This window comes from Scyliorhinus torazame, unplaced genomic scaffold (assembly GCF_047496885.1).
Source record: "Scyliorhinus torazame isolate Kashiwa2021f unplaced genomic scaffold, sScyTor2.1 scaffold_689, whole genome shotgun sequence".
NCBI classification, from domain to species: Eukaryota; Metazoa; Chordata; class Chondrichthyes; order Carcharhiniformes; family Scyliorhinidae; genus Scyliorhinus; species Scyliorhinus torazame.
In genome coordinates, this window is record NW_027308416.1 from 5,001 (window position 1) to 21,988 (window position 16,988).

At 56.2% G+C, this 16,988-nt stretch overlaps 1 long non-coding RNA gene across 1 annotated transcript in view; it reads right to left on the reverse strand.

The window, feature by feature from the left end:
• LOC140406593 (uncharacterized) overlaps positions 1 to 16,988 on the reverse strand; it is a 109,781-nt gene that overhangs the window by 2,824 nt on the left and 89,969 nt on the right. The window contains exons 2-3 of the long non-coding RNA XR_011939207.1: positions 14,700 to 14,775; positions 9,213 to 9,301 (exon numbers count right to left, since the gene is read on the reverse strand). This is a non-coding gene — a long non-coding RNA (uncharacterized lncRNA). The remainder of the gene's footprint in view (positions 1 to 9,212; positions 9,302 to 14,699; positions 14,776 to 16,988) is intronic.

Consider the following 16,988-nt stretch of genomic DNA (forward strand, 5'->3'; position numbering starts at 1 on the left):
ATTGGGATTGTGTACAGAGGGAGTGAACGGGAAGGGGTTTGGGTCCATTGGGATTGTGTACAGTGGGAGTGAACGGGAAGGGGTTTGGGTCCATTGGGATTGTGTACAGTGGGAGTGAACGGGAAGGGGTTTGGGTCCATTGGGATTGTGTACAGTGGGAGTGAACGGGAAGGGGTTTGGGTCCATTGGGATTGTGTACAATGGGAGTGAACGGGAAGAGGTTTGGGTCCATTGGGATTGTGTACAGTGGGAGTGAACGGGAAGGGGTTTGGGTCCATTGGGATTGTGTACAGTGAGAGTGAACGGGAAGGGGTTTGGGTCCATTGGGATTGTGTACAGTGGGAGTGAACGGGAAGGGGTTTGGGTCCATTGGGATTGTGTACAGTGAGAGTGAACGGGAAGGGGTTTGGGTCCATTGGGATTGTGTACAGTGGGAGTGAACGGGAAGGGGTTTGGGTCCATTGGGATTGTGTAGAGTGGGAGTGAACGGAAAGGGGTTTGGGTCCATTGGGATTGTGTACAGTGGGAGAGAACGGGAAGGGGTTTGGGTCCATTGGGATTGTGTACAGTGGGAGTGAACGGGAAGGGGTTTGGGTCCATTGGGATTGTGTACAGTGGGAGTGAACGGGAAGGGGTTTGGGTCCATTGGGATTGTGCACAGTGGAGTGAACGGGAAGGGGTTTGGCTCCATTGGGATTGTGCACAGTGCGAGTGAAAGGGAAGGGGTTTGGGTCCATTGGGATTGTGGACAGTGGGAGTGAACGGGAAGGGGTTTGGGTCCATTGGGATTGTGTGGAGTGGGAGTGAACGGAAAGGGGTTTGGGTCCATTGGGATTGTGTACAGTGAGAGTGAACGGGAAGGGGTTTGGGTCCATTGGGATTGTGTAGAGTGGGAGTGAACGGAAAGGGGTTTGGGTCCATTGGGATTGTGTACAGTGGGAGTGAACGGGAAGGGGTTTGCGTCCATTGGGATTGTGTACAGTGGGAGTGAACGGGAAGGGGTTTGGGTCCATTGGGATTGTGTACAGTGGGAGAGAACGGGAAGGGGTTTGGGTCCATTGGGATTGTGTACAGTGGGAGTGAACGGGAAGGGGTTTGGGTCCATTGGGATTGTGTACAGTGGGAGTGAACGGGAAGGGGTTTGGGTCCATTGGGATTGTGCACAGTGGGAGTGAACGGGAAGGGGTTTGGCTCCATTGGGATTGTGCACAGTGCGAGTGAAAGGGAAGGGGTTTGGGTCCATTGGGATTGTGGACAGTGGGAGTGAACGGGAAGGGGTTTGGGTCCATTGGGATTGTGTGGAGTGGGAGTGAATGGGAAGGAGTTTGGGTCCATTGGGATTGTGTACAGTGGGAGTGAACGGGAAGGGGTTTGGGTCCATTGGGATTGTGTACAGTGGGAGTGAACGGGAAGGGGTTTGGGTCCATTGGGATTGTGTACAGTGGGAGTGAACGGGAAGGGGTTTGAGTCCATTGGGATTGTGTACAGTGGGAGTGAACGGGAAGGGGTTTGTGTACATTGGGATTGTGTACAGTGGGAGTGAACGGTAAGGGGTTTGGGTCCATTGGGATTGTGTACAGAGGGAGTGAACGGGAAGGGGTTTGGGTCCATTGGGATTGTGTACAGTGGGAGTGAACGGGAAGGGGTTTGGGTCCATTTGGATTGTGGACAGTGGGAGTGAACGGGAAGGGGTTTGTGTACATTTGGATTGTGTACAGTGGGAGTGAACGGTAAGGGGTTTGGGTCCATTGGGATTGTGTACAGTGGGAGTGAACGGGAAGGGGTTTGGGTCCATTGGGATTGTGTACAGTGAGAGTGAATGGGAAGGGGTTTGGGTCCATTGGGATTGTGTACAGTGGGGGTGAACAGGAAGGGGTTTGGGTCCATTGGGATTGTGTAGAGTGGGAGTGAACGGGAAGGGGTTTGGGTACATTGGGATTGTGTACAGTGGGAGTGAACGGGAAGGGGTTTGGGTCCATTGGGATTGTGTACAGTGGGAGTGAACGGGAAGGGGTTTGGGTCCATTGGGATTGTGTACAGTGGGAGTGAACGGGAAGGGGTTTGGGTCCATTGGGATTGTGTACAGTGGGAGTGAACGGGAAGGGGTTTGAGTCCATTGGGATTGTGTACAGTGGGAGTGAACGGGAAGGGGTTTGTGTACATTGGGATTGTGTACAGTGGGAGTGAACGGTAAGGGGTTTGGGTCCATTGGGATTGTGTACAGAGGGAGTGAACGGGAAGGGGTTTGGGTCCATTGGGATTGTGTACAGTGGGAGTGAACGGGAAGGGGTTTGGGTCCATTTGGATTGTGGACAGTGGGAGTGAACGGGAAGGGGTTTGTGTACATTGGGATTGTGTACAGTGGGAGTGAACGGTAAGGGGTTTGTGTCCATTGGGATTGTGTACAGTGGGAGTGAACGGGAAGGGGTTTGGGTCCATTGGGATTGTGTACAGTGAGAGTGAATGGGAAGGGGTTTGGGTCCATTGGGATTGTGTACAGTGGGGGTGAACAGGAAGGGGTTTGGGTCCATTGGGATTGTGTAGAGTGGGAGTGAACGGGAAGGGGTTTGGGTCCATTGGGATTGTGTACAGTGGGAGTGAACGGGAAGGGGTTTGGGTCCATTGGGATTATGTACAGTGGGAGTGAACGGGAAGGGGTTTGGGTCCATTGGGATTGTGTACAGTGGGAGTGAACGGGAAGGGGTTTGGGTCCATTGGGATTGTGTACAGTGGGAGTGAACGGGAAGGGGTTTGGGTCCATTGGGATTGTGTACAGTGGGCAGTGAACGGGAAGGGGTTTGGGTCCATTGGGATTGTGTACAGTGGGAGTGAACGGGAAGGGGTTTGGGTCCATTGGGATTGTGTACAGTGGGAGTGAACGGGAAGGGGTTTGGGTCCATTGGGATTGTGTACAGTGGGAGTGAACGGGAAGGGGTTTGGGTCCATTGGGATTATGTACAGTGGGAGTGAACGGGAAGGGGTTTGGGTCCATTGGGATTGTGTACAGTGGGAGTGAACGGGAAGGGGTTTGGGTCCATTGGGATTGTGTACAGTGGGAGTGAACGGGAAGGGGTTTGGGTCCATTGGGATTGTGTACAGTGGGAGTGAACGGGAAGGGGTTTGGGTCCATTGGGATTGTGTACAGTGGGAGTGAACGGGAAGGGGTTTGGGTCCATTGGGATTGTGTACAGTGGGAGTGAACGGGAAGGGGTTTGGGTCCATTGGGATTGTGTACAGTGGGCAGTGAACGGGAAGGGGTTTGGGTCCATTGGGATTGTGTACAGTGGGAGTGAACGGGAAGGGGTTTGAGTCCATTGGGATTGTGTACAGTGGGAGTGAACGGGAAGGGGTTTGGGTCCATTGGGATTGTGCACAGTGGGAGTGAACGGGAAGGGGTTTGGGTCCATTGGGATTGTGTACAGTGGGAGTGAACGGGAAGGGGTTTCGGTCCATTGGGATTGTGTACAGTGGGAGTGAACGGGAAGGGGTTTGGGTCCATTGGGATTGTGCACAGTGGGAGTGAACGGGAAGGGGTTTGGGTCCATTGGGATTGTGCACAGTGGGAGTGAACGGGAAGGGGTTTGGGTCCATTGGGATTGTGCACAGTGGGAGTGAACGGGAAGGGGTTTGGGTCCATTGGGATTGTGTACAGTGGGAGTGAACGGGAAGGGGTTTGGGTCCATTGGGATTGTGTACAGTGGGAGTGAACGGGAAGGGGTTTGGGTCCATTGGGATTATGTACAGTGGGAGTGAACGGGAAGGGGTTTGGGTCCATTGGGATTGTGTACAGTGGGAGTGAACGGGAAGGGGTTTGGGTCCATTGGGATTGTGTACAGTGGGCAGTGAACGGGAAGGGGTTTGGGTCCATTGGGATTGTGTACAGTGGGAGTGAACGGGAAGGGGTTTTGGTCCATTGGGATTGTGTACAGTGGGAGTGAACGAGAAGGGGTTTGGGTCCATTGGGATTGTGTACAGTTGGAGTGAACGGGAAGGGGTTTGGGTCCATTGGGATTGTGTACAGTGGGAGTGAACGGGAAGGGGTTTGGGTCCATTGGGATTGTGTACAGTGGGAGTGAACGAGAAGGGGTTTGGGTCCATTGGGATTGTGTACAGTTGGAGTGAACGGGAAGGGGTTTGGGTCCATTGGGATTGTGCACAGTGGGAGTGAACGGGAAGGGGTTTGGGTCCATTGGGATTGTGTACAGTGGGCAGTGAACGGGAAGGGGTTTGGGTCCATTGGGATTGTGTACAGTGGGAATGAACGAGAAGGGGTTTGGGTCCATTGGGATTGTGTACAGTTGGAGTGAACGGGAAGGGGTTTGGGTCCATTGGGATTGTGCACAGTGGGAGTGAACGGGAAGGGGTTTGGGTCCATTGGGATTGTGTACAGTGGGTGTGAACGGGAAGGGGTTTGGGTCCATTGGGATTGTGCACAGTGGGAGTGAACGGGAAGGGGTTTGTGTCCATTGGGATTGTGCACAGTGGGAGTGAACGGGAAAGGGTTTGGGTCCATTGGGATTGTGTACAGTGGGAGTGAACGGGAAGGGGTTTGGGTCCATTGGGATTGTGTACAGTGGGAGTGAACGGGAAGGGGTTTGTGTCCATTGGGATTGTGCACAGTGGGAGTGAACGGGAAAGGGTTTGGGTCCATTGGGATTGTGTACAGTGGGAGTGAACGGGAAGGGGTTTGGGTCCATTGGGATTGTGCACAGTGGGGGTGAACGGGAAGGTGTTTGGGTCCATTGGGATTGTGTACAGTGGGAGTGAACGGGAAGGGGTTTGGGTCCATTGGGATTGTGTACAGTGGGAGTGAACGGGAAGGGGTTTGGGTCCATTGGGATTGTGCACAATGGGAGTGAACGGGAAGGGGTTTGGGTCCATTGGGATTGTGCACAGTGGGGGTGAACTGGAAGGGGTTTGGGTCCATTGGGATTGTGTACAGTGAGAGTGAACGGGAAGGGGTTTGTGTCCATTGGGATTGTGTACAGTGGGTGTGAACGGGAAGGGGTTTGGGTCCATTGGGATTGTGTACAGTGGGAGTGAACGGGAAAGGGTTTGGGTCCATTGGGATTGTGCACAGTGGGAGTGAACGGGAAGGGGTTTGGGTCCATTGGGATTGTGTACAGTGGGAGTGAACGGGAAGGGGTCTGGGTCCATTGGGACTGTGCACAGTGGGAGTGAACGGGAAGGTGTTTAGTGTCCATTGGGATTGTGTACAGTGGGAGTGAACGGGAAGGGGTTTGGGTCCATTGGGATTGTGTACAGTGGGAGTGAACGGGAAGGGGTTTGGGTCCATTGGGATTGTGTACAGTGGGAGTGAACGGGAAGGGGTTTGGGTCCATTGGGATTGTGTACAGTGGGAGTGAACGGGAAGGGGTTTGGGTCCATTGGGATTGTGCACAGTGGGAGTGAACGGGAAGGGGTTTGGGTCCATTGGGATTGTGTACAGTGAGAGTGAACGGGAAGGGGTTTGGGTCCATTGGGATTGTGTACAGTGGGAGTGAACGGGAAGGGGTCTGGGTCCATTGGGACTGTGCACAGTGGGAGTGAACGGGAAGGTGTTTTGTGTCCATTGGGATTGTGTACAGTGGGAGTGAACGGGAAGGGGTTTGGGTCCATTGGGTTTGTGTACAGTGGGAGTGAACGGGAAGGGGTTTGGGTCCATTGGGATTGTGTACAGTGGGAGTGAACGGGAAGGGGATTGGGTCCATTGGGATTGTGTACAGTGGGAGTGAACGGGAAGGGGTTTGGGTCCATTGGGATTGTGTACAGTGGGAGTGAACGGGAAGGGGTTTGGGTCCATTGGGATTGTGTACAGTGGGAGTGAACGGGAAGGGGTTTGGGTCCATTGGGATTGTGTACAGTGGGAGTGAACGGGAAGGGGTTTGGGTCCATTGGGATTGTGTACAGTGGGCAGTGAACGGGAAGGGGTTTGGGTCCATTGGGATTGTGTACAGTGGGTGTGAACGGGAAGGGGTTTGGGTCCATTGGGATTGTGTACAGTGGGAGTGAACGGGAAGGGGTTTGGGTCCATTGGGATTGTGTACAGTGGGAGTGAACGGGAAGGGGTTTGGGTCCATTGGGATTGTGTACAGTGGGGGTGAACGGGAAGGGGTTTGGGTCCATTGGGATTGTGTACAGTGGGAGTGAACGGGAAGGGGTTTGGGTCCATTGGGATTGTGTACAGTGGGAGTGAACGGGAAGGGGTTTGGATCCATTGGGATTGTGTACAGTGGGAGCGAACGGGAAGGGGTTTGGGTCCATTGGGATTGTGTACAGTGGGGGTGAACGGGAAGGGGTTTGGGTCCATTGGGATTGTGTACAGTGGGAGTGAACGGGAAGGGGTTTGGGTCCATTGGGATTGTGTACAGTGGGAGTGAACGGGAAGGGGTTTGGATCCATTGGGATTGTGTACAGTGGGAGCGAACGGGAAGGGGTTTGGTTCCATTGGGATTGTGTACAGTGAGAGTGAACGGGAAAGGGTTTGGGTCCATTGGGATTGTGTACAGTGGGAGTGAACGGGAAGGGGTTTGGGTCCATTGGGATTGTGTACAGTGGGAGTGAACGGGAAGGGGTTTGGGTCCATTGGGATTGTGTACAGTGGGAGTGAACGGGAAGGGGTTTGGGTCCATTGGGATTGTGTCCAGTGGGAGTGAACGGGAAGGGGTTTGGGTCCATTGGGATTGTGTACAGTGGGAGTGAACGGGAAGGGGTTTGGGTCCATTGGGATTGTGTACAGTGGGAGTGAACGGGAAGGGGTTTGGGTCCATTGGGATTGTGTCCAGTGGGAGTGAACGGGAAGGGGTTTGGGTCCATTGGGATTGTGTACAGTGGGAGTGTACGGGAAGGGGTTTGGGTCCATTGGGATTGTGTACAGTGGGAGTGAACGGGAAGGGGTTTGGGTCCATTGGGATTGTGTACAGTGGGAGTGAATGGGAAGGGGTTTGGGTCGATTGGAATTGTGTACAGTGGGAGTGAACGGGAAGGGGTTTTGGGTCCATTGGGATTGTGTACAGTGGGAGTGAACGGGAAGGGGTTTGGGTCCATTGGGATTGTGTACAGTGGGAGTGAACGGGAAGGGGTTTGGGTCCATTGGGATTGTGTACAGTGGGAGTGAACGGGAAGGGGTTTGGGTCCATTGGGATTGTGTACAGTGAGAGTGAACGGGAAGGGGTTTGGGTCCGTTGGAATTGTGTACAGTGGGAGTGAACGGGAAGGGGTTTGGGTCCATTGGGATTGTGTACAGTGGGAGTGAACGGGAAGGGGTTTGGGTCCATTGGGATTGTGTACAGTGGGAGTGAACGGGAAGGGGTTTGGGTCCATTGGGATTGTGTACAGTGGGAGTGAACTGGAATGGTTTTGGGTCCATTGGGATTGTGTACAGTGGGAGTGAACGGGAAGGGGTTTGGGTCCATTGGGATTGTGTACAGTGGGAGTGAACGGGAAGGGGATTGGGTCCATTGGGATTGTGTACAGTGGGAGTGAACAGGAAGGGGTTTGGGTCCATTGGGATTGTGTACAGTGGGAGTGAACGGGAAGGGGATTGGGTCCATTGGGATTGTGTACAGTGGGGGTGAACAGGAAGGGGTTTGGCTCCATTGGGATTGTGTACAGTGGGAGTGAATGGGAAGGGGTTTGGGTCCATTGGGATTGTGTACAGTGGGGGTGAACAGGAAGGGGTTTGGCTCCATTGGGATTGTGTACAGTGGGAGTGAATGGGAAGGGGTTTGGGTCCATTGGGATTGTGTACAGTGGGAGTGAACGGGAAGGGGTTTGCGTCCATTGGGATTGTGTACAGTGGGAGTGAACGGGAAGGGGTTTGAGTCCATTGGGATTGTGTACAGTGGGAGTGAACGGGAAGGGGTTTGGGTCCATTGGGATTGTGTACAGTGGGAGTGAACGGGAAGGGGTTTGGGTCCATTGGGAGTGTGCACAGTGGGAGTGAACGGGAAGGGGTTTGGGTCCATTGCGATTGTGTACAGTGAGAGTGAACGGGAAGGGGTTTGGGTCCATTGGGATTGTGTACAGTGGGAGTGAACGGGAAGGGGTTTGGGTCCATTGGGATTATGCACAGTGGGAGTGAACGGGAAGGGGTTTGGGTCCATTGGGATTGTGTACAGTGGGAGTGAACGGGATGGGGTTTGGGTCCATTGGAATTGTGTACAGTGGGTGTGAACGGGAAGGGGTTTGTGTCCATTGGGATTATGCACAGTGGGAGTGAACGGGAAGGGGTTTGGGTCCATTGGGATTGTGTACAGTGGGAGTGAACGGGAAGGGGTTTGTGTCCATTGGGATTGTGTACAGTGGGAGTGAACGGGAAGGGGTTTGGGTCCATTGGGATTGTGTACAGTGGGAGTGAACGGGAAGGGGTTTGGGTCCATTGGGATTGTGTACAGTGGGCAGTGAACGGGAAGGGGTTTGGGTCCATTGGGATTGTGAACAGTGAGAGTGAACGGGAAGGAGTTTGGGTCCATTGGGATTGTGTACAGTGGGAGTGAACGGGAAGGAGTTTGGGTCCATTGGGATTGTGTACAGTGGGTGTGAACGGGAAGGGGTTTGGGTCCATTGGGATTGTGTACAGTGGGAGTGAACGGGAAGGAGTTTGGGTGCATTGGGATTGTGTACGGTGGGAGTGAACGGGAAGGGGTTTGGATCCATTGGGATTGTGTACAGTGGGAGTGAACGGGAAGGGGTTTCTGTCCATTGGGATTGTGCACAGTGGGAGTGAACGGCAAGGGGTTTGGGTCCATTGGGATTGTGTACAGTGTGGTGAACGGGAAGGGGTTTGGGTCCATTGGGATTGTGTACAGTGGGAGTGAACGGGAAGGGGTTTGGGTCCATTGGGATTGTGTACAGTGGGAGTGAACGGGAAGGGGTTTGGGTCCATTGGGATTGTGTACAGTGGGAGTGAACGGGAAGGGGTTTGGGTCCATTGGGATTGTGTACAGTGGGAGTGAAAGGGAAGGGGTTTGGGTCCATTGGGATTGTGTACAGTGGGAGTGAACGGGAAGGGGTTTGGGTCCATTGGGATTGTGTACAGTGGGAGTGAACGGGAAGGGATTAGGGTCCATTGGGATTGTGTACAGTGGGAGTGAACGGGAAGGGGTTTGAGTCCATTGGGATTGTGTACAGTGGGAGTGAACGGGAAGGGGTTTGGGTCCATTGGGATTGTGTACAGTGTGGTGAACGGGAATGGGTTTGGTTACACTAACATTTTGAGACCGGTATTCTCCATCTCGAGTTCCTCAATAGTTCTGGACCGGCTGATTGTGTGTAACACCTGCTCAATCACCTCCGACCCCTGGAGAGTTGGACAAATAAATCGATTAATACAAACCACAGCATACACAGTACTGACCCTCTGACAGTGCGGCACTCCCTCAGTACTGACCCTCTGACAGTGCGGCGCTCCCTCAGTACTGACCCTCTGACAGTGCGGCACTCCCTCAGTACTGACCCTCTGACAGTGCGGCACTCCCTCAGTACTGACCCTCTGACAGTGCGGCACTCCCTCAGTACTGACCCTCTGACAGTGCGGCGCTCCCTCAGTACTGACCCTCTGACAGTGCGGCACTCCCTCAGCACTGACCCTCTGACAGTGCGGCACTCCCTCAGTACTGACCCTCTGACAGTGCGGCGCTCCCTCAGTACTGACCCTCTGACAGTGCGGCACTCCCTCAGCACTGACCCTCTGACAGTGCAGCACTCCCTCAGTACTGACCCTCTGACAGTGCAGCACTCCCTCAGTACTGACCCTCTGACAGTGTGGCACTCCCTCAGTACTGACCCTCTGACAGTGTGGCACTCCCTCAGTACTGACCCTCTGACAGTGCAGCGCTCCCTCAGTACTGACCCTCTGACAGAACGGCACTCCCTCAGTACTGACCCTCTGACAGTGCAGCACTCCCTCAGTACTGACCCTCTGACAGTGCGGCCCTCCCTCAGTACTGACCCTCTGACAGTGCGGCACTCCCTCATTACTGACCCTCTGACAGTGCAGCACTCCCTCAGTACTGACCCTCTGACAGTGCAGCACTCCCTCAGTACTGACCCTCTGACAGTGCGGCACTCCCTCAGTACTGACCCTCTGACAGTGCGACACTCCCTCAGCACTGACCCTCTGACAGTGCAGCACTCCCTCAGTACTGACCCTCTGACAGTGCGGCACTCCCTCAGTACTGACCCTCTGACAGTGCAGCACTCCCTCAGTACTGACCCTCTGACAGTGCGGCGCTCCCTCAGTACTGACCCTCTGACAGTGCGGCACTCCCTCAGTACTGACCCTCTGACAGTGCGGCACTCCCTCAGTCCTGACCCTCTGACAGTGAGGCACTCCCTCAGTACTGACCCTCTGACAGTGCAGCACTCCCTCAGTACTGACCCTCTGACAGTGCGGCACTCCCTCAGTACTGACCCTCTGACAGTGCGGCACTCCCTCAGTACTGACCCTCTGACAGTGCGGCACTCCCTCAGTACTGACCCTCTGACAGTGCAGCACTCCCTCAGTACTGACCCTCTGACAGTGCGGCACTCCCTCAGTACTGACCCTCTGACAGTGCGACACTCCCTCAGTACTGACCCCCTGACAGTGCGGCACTCCCTCAGTACTGACCCTCCGACAGTGCGGCACTCCCTCAGTACTGACCCTCTGACAGTGCGGCACTCCCTCAGTACTGACCCTCTGACAATGCGGCACTCCCTCAGTACTGACCCTGTGACAGTGCGGCACTCCCTCAGTACTGACCCTCTGACAGTGCGGCACTCCCTCAGTACTGACCCTCTGACAGTGCAGCACTCCCTCAGTACTGACCCTCTGACAGTGCAGCACTCCCTCAGTACTGACCCTCTGACAGTGCGGCACTCCCTCAGTACTGACCCTCTGACAGTGCAGCACTCCCTCAGTACTGACCCTCTGACAGTGCGGCACTCCCTCAGTACTGACCCTCTGACAGTGCGGCACTCCCTCAGTACTGACCCTCTGACAGTGCGGCACTCCCTCAGTACTGACCCTCTGACAGTGCGGCACTCCCTCAGTACTGACCCTCTGACAGTGCGGCACTCCCTCAGTACTGACCCTCTGACAGTGCGGCACTCCCTCAGTACTGACCCCCTGACAGTGCGGCACTCCCTCAGTGCTGACCCTCTGACAGCGCGGCACTCCCTCAGTACTGACCCTCTGACAGTGCAGCACTACCTCAGTACTGACGCTCTGACAGTGCGGCACTCCCTCAGTACTGACCCTCTGATAGTGCGGCACTGCCTCAGTACTGACCCTCTGACAGTGTGGAGCTCACTCCGTACTGACCCTCTGACAGTGCGGCACTCCCTCAGTACTGACCCTCTGATAGTGCGGCACTCCCTCAGTACTGACCCTCTGACAGTGCGGCACTCCCTCAGTACTGACCCTCTGACAGTGTGGCACTCCCTCAGTACTGACCCTCTGACAGTGCGGCACTCCCTCAGTACTGACCCTCTGACAGTGCGGCACTCCCTCAGTACTGTCCCTCTGACAGTGCGGCACTCCCTCAGTACTGACCCACTGACAGTGCAGCACTCCCTCAGCACTGACCCTCTGACAGTGCGTCACTCCCTCAGTACTGACCCCCTGACAGTGCGGCGCTCCCTCAGTACTGACCCTCTGACAGTGCAGCACTCCCTCAGTACTGACCCTCTGACAGTGCGGCACTCCCTCAGTACTGACCCTCCGACAGTGCAGCACTCCCTCATTACTGACCCTCTGACAGTGTGGAGCTCACTCCGTACTGACCCTCTGACAGTGCGGCACTCCCTCAGTACTGACCCTCTGACAGTGCGGCACTCCCTCAGTACTGACCCTCTGACAGTGCGGCGCTCCCTCAGTACTGACCCTCTGACAGTGCGGCACTCCCTCAGTACTGACCCTCTGACAGTGCGGCACTCCCTCAGTACTGTCCCTCTGACAGTGCGGCACTCCCTCAGTACTGACCCACTGACAGTGCAGCACTCCCTCAGCACTGACCCTCTGACAGTGCGTCACTCCCTCAGTACTGACCCCCTGACAGTGCGGCACTCCCTCAGTACTGACCCTCTGACAGTGCGGCACTCCCTCGGTACTGACCCTCTGACAGTGCGGCGCTCCCTCAGTACTGACCCTCTGACAGTGCGGCACTCCCTCAGTACTGACCCTCTGACAGTGCAGCACTCCCTCAGCACTGACCCTCTGACAGTGCAGCACTCCCTCAGTACTGACCCTCTGACAGTGCGGCACTCCCTCAGTACTGACCCTCCGACAGTGCAGCACTCCCTCATTACTGACCCTCTGACAGTGTGGAGCTCACTCCGTACTGACCCTCAGACAGTGCGGCACTCCCTCAGTACTGACCCTCTGACAGTGCGGCACTCCCTCAGTACTGACCCTCTGACAGTGCGGCACTCCCTCAGTACTGACCCTCTGACAGTGCGGCGCTCCCTCAGTACTGACCCTCTGACAGTGCGTCACTCCCTCAGTACTGACCCTCTGACAGTGCAGCACTCCCTCAGTACTGACCCTCGGACAGTGAGGCACTCCCTCAGTACTGACCCTCTGACAGTGCGGCACTCCCTCAGTACTGACCCTCAGACAGTGCGGCACTCCCTCAGTACTGACCCTCTGACAGTGCTGCACTCCCTCAGTACTGAGTCTCTGACAGTGCAGCATTCCCACAGTACTGACCCTCTGACAGTGCGGCACTCCCTCAGTACTGACCCTCTGACAGTGCGGCACTCCCTCAATACTGACCCTCTGACAGTGCAGCACTCCCTCAGTACTGACCCTCTGACAGTGCGGCGCTCCCTCAGTACTGACCCTCTGACAGTGCAGCACTCCCTCAATACTGACCCTCTGACAGTGCAGCACTCCCTCAGCACTGAACCTCTGACAGTGCGGCACTCCCTCAGTCCTAACCCTCTGACAGTGCAGCACTCCCTCAATACTGACCCTCTGACAGTGCAGCACTCCCTCAGCACTGAACCTCTGACAGTGCGGCACTCCCTCAGTCCTAACCCTCTGACAGTGCGGCACTCCCTCAGTACTGACCCTCTGACAGTGCGGCACTCCCTCAGTACTGACCCTCTGACAGTGCGGCACTCCCTCAGTACTGACCATCTGACAGTGCAGCACTCCCTCAGTACTGACCCTCTGACAGTGCAGCACTCCCTCAGTACTGACCCTCTGACAGTGCAGCACTCCCTCAGCACTGACCCTCTGACAGTGCAGCACTCCCTCAGTACTGACCCTCTGACAGTGCAGCACTCCCTCAGTACTGATCCTCTGACAGTGCGGCACTCCCTCAGTACTGACCCTCTGACAGTGCGGCACTCCCTCAGTACTGACCCTCCCACAGTGCGGCGCTCCCTCAGTACTGACCCTCCCACAGTGCAGCACTCCCTCAGTACTGACCCTCTGACAGTGCGGAGATCCTCAGTACTGACCCTCTGACAGTGCGACACTCCCTCAGTACTGACCCTCTGACAGTGCGGCACTCCCTCAGTACTGACCCTCTGACAGTGCGGCACTCCCTCAGTACTAACCCTCTGACAGAGCGGCACTCCCTCAGTACTGACCCTCTGACAGTGCGGCACTCCCTCAGTACTGACCCTCTGACAGTGCGGCGCTCCCTCAGTACTGACACTGACAATGCGGCACTCCCTCAGTACTGACCCTCTGACAGTGCGGCACTCCCTCAGTACTGACCCTCTGACAGTGCGGCACTCCCTCTGTACTGACCCTCTGACAGTGCGGCACTCCCTCAGTACTGACCCTCTGACAGTGCGGCGCTCCCTCAGTACTGACCCTCTGACAGTGCGGCACTCCCTCTGTACTGACCCTCTGACAGTGCGGCATTCCCTCAGTACTGTCCCTCTGACAGTGCGGCACTCCCTCAGTACTGACCCTCTGACAGTGCGGCACTCCCTCAGTACTGACCCTCTGACAGTGCAGCACTCCCTCAGTACTGACCCTCCGACAGTGCGGCACTCCCTCAGTACTGACCCTCTGACAGTGCGACACTCCCTCAGTACTGACCCTCTGACAGTGCAGCACTCCCTCAGTACTGACCCTCTGACAGTGCGGCACTCCCTCAGTACTAACCCTCTGACAGAGCGGCACTCCCTCAGTACTGACCCTCTGACAGTGCGGCACTCCCTCAGTACTGACCCTCTGACAGTGCGGCGCTCCCTCAGTACTGACACTGACAATGCGGCACTCCCTCAGTACTGACCCTCTGACAGTGCGGCGCTCCCTCAGTACTGACCCTCTGACAGTGCGGCACTCCCTCTGTACTGACCCTCTGACAGTGCGGCATTCCCTCAGTACTGTCCCTCTGACAGTGCGGCGCTCCCTCAGTACTGACTCTCTGACAGTGCAGCACTCCCTCAGTACTGACCCTCCGACAGTGCGGCACTCCCTCAGTACTGACCCTCTGACAGTGCGGCACTCCCTCAGTACTGACCCTCTGACAGTGCGGCACTCCCTCAGTACTGACCCTCCGACAATGCGGCACTCCCTCAGTACTGACCCTCTGACAGTGCAGCACTCCCTCAGTACTGACCCTCTGACAGTGCGGCACTCCCTCAGTACTGACCCTCTGACAGTGTCGCTCTCCCTCAGTACTGACCCTCTGACAGTGCTGCACTCCCTCAGTACTGACCCTCTGACAGTGCGGCACTCCCTCAGTACTCACCAGTTTGAGATCGCGGGTATACAGTTTTGTAAACCACTCATTGTAGGCCAACGCTGCAACAATTAGGGCCAGGTCTCTTTAAGGAGAGAGAGAGAGAGAGAGGAGGGTCGGTGAGAGTTTGCAGTCAGGAATCAGTTATCTTTATTGTCACAAGTAGGCTTACACTAACTCTGCAATGAAGCCACACTCCGGCGCCTGTTCGGGTACACTGAGGGAGAATTCAGAATGTCCAAATTACCTAACAGCTCGTCTTTCGGGACTTGTGGGAGGAAACCGGAGCACCCGGAGGAAACCCACGCACACACGGGGAGGACGTGCAGACTCCGCACAGACAGTGACCCAAGCCGGAATCGAACCTGGGACCCTGGAGCTGTGAAGCAACAGTGCTACCGCTATGCCGATCACAAGAGTTGACCTGAGTAATGCAGGAACGCCCCAGGATGAGGTCCTCGCCTGTGCGCAGTGTACAAACTTCAATGGAATTGCTGTCAATGGCGATTGTGCGTGCGTGTGCGTGTGTGTGAGTGTCGGTGAGGGTGACTGTGGGTGTGCGACGGTGTGTGTGAGAGAGAGTGTGTGAGGTCCATTCAGCACCCCCTCCTCGGGGCAGTTACACAGGAACAGGAGGAGGCCCATTCAGCCCCCCCTCCTCGAGTCTGTTACACAGGAACAGGAGGAGGCCCATTCAGCCCCCCCTCCTCGAGTCTGTTACACAGGAACAGGAGGAGGCCCATTCAGCCCCTCGAGTCTGTTACACAGGAACAGGAGGAAGCCCATTCAGCTCCCCCTCCTCGAGTCTGTTACACAGGAACAGGAGGAGGCCCATTCAGCCCCTCGAGTCTGTTACACAGGAACAGGAGGAGGCCCATTCAGCTCCTCGAGTCTGTTACACAGGAACAGGAGGAGGCCCATTCAGCTCCTCGAGTCTGTTACACAGGAACAGGAGGAGGCCCAATCAGCTCCCCCTCCTCGAGTCTGTTACACAGGAACAGGAGGAGGCCCATTCAGCCCCTCGAGTCTGTTACACAGGAACAGGAGGAGGCCCATTCAGCCCCCTCCTCGAGTCTGTTACACATGAACAGGAGGAGTCCCATTCAGCCCCTCGAGCCTGTTACACAGGAACAGAAGGAGGCCCATTCAGCCCCTCGAGCCTGTTACACAGGAACAGGAGGAGGCCCATTCAGCCCCCCCTCCTCGAGCCTGTTACACAGGAACAGGAGGAGGCCCATTCAGCCCCCCCTCCTCGAGTCTGTTACACAGAAACAGGAGGAGGCCCATTCAGCCCCCCCTCCTCGAGTCTGTTACACAGGAACAGGAGGAGGCCCATTCAGGCCCCCCTCCTCGAGCCTGTTACACAGGAACAGGAGGAGGCCCATTCAGGCCCCCCTCCTCGAGTCTGTTACAGAGGAACAGGAGGAGGCCCATTCAGCCCCTCGAGTCTGTTACACAGGAACAGGAGGAGGCCCATTCAGCCCCTCGAGTCTGTTACACAGGAACAGGAGGAGGCCCATTCAGCCCCCCCTCCTCGAGTCTGTTACAGAGAAACAGGAGGAGGCCCATTCAGCCCCCCCCTCCTCGAGTCTGTTACACAGGAACAGGAGGAGGCCCATTCAGCCCCTCCTCCTCGAGTCTGTTACACAGGAACAGGAGGGGCCCATTCAGCCCCCCCCTGCTCGAGTCTGTTACACAGGAACAGGAGGAGACCCATTCAGCCCCTCCTCCTCGAGTCTGTTACACAGGAACAGGAGGGGCCCATTGAGCCCCCCCTGCTCGAGTCTGTTACACAGGAACAGGAGGAGGCCCATTCAGCCCCCTCTCCTCGAATCAGTCACACAGGGACAGGAGGAGGCCCATTCAGCCCCCCCTCCTCGAGCCTGTTACACAGGAACAGGAGGTGGCCCATTCAGCCCCCCCTCCTCGAGCCTGTTACACAGGAACAGGAGGAGGCCCATTCAGCCCCCCCTCCTCGAGTCTGTTACACAGGAACAGGAGGAGGCCCAATCAGCCCCCCCTCCTCGAGTCTGTTACACAGGAACAGGAGGAGGCCCATTCAGCCCCCTCTCCTCGAGTCTGTTACACAGGAACAGGAGGAGGCCCATTCAGCCCCCCCTCCTCGAGACAGTTACATAGGAACAGGAGGAGGCCCTTTCAGCCCCTCGAGTCTGTTACACAGGAACAGGAGGAGGCCCATTCAGCCCCCCTCCTCGAGTCTGTGACACAGGAACAGGAGGAGGCCCATTCAGCCCCTCGAGTCTGTTACACAGGAACAGGAGGGGGCCCATTCAGCCC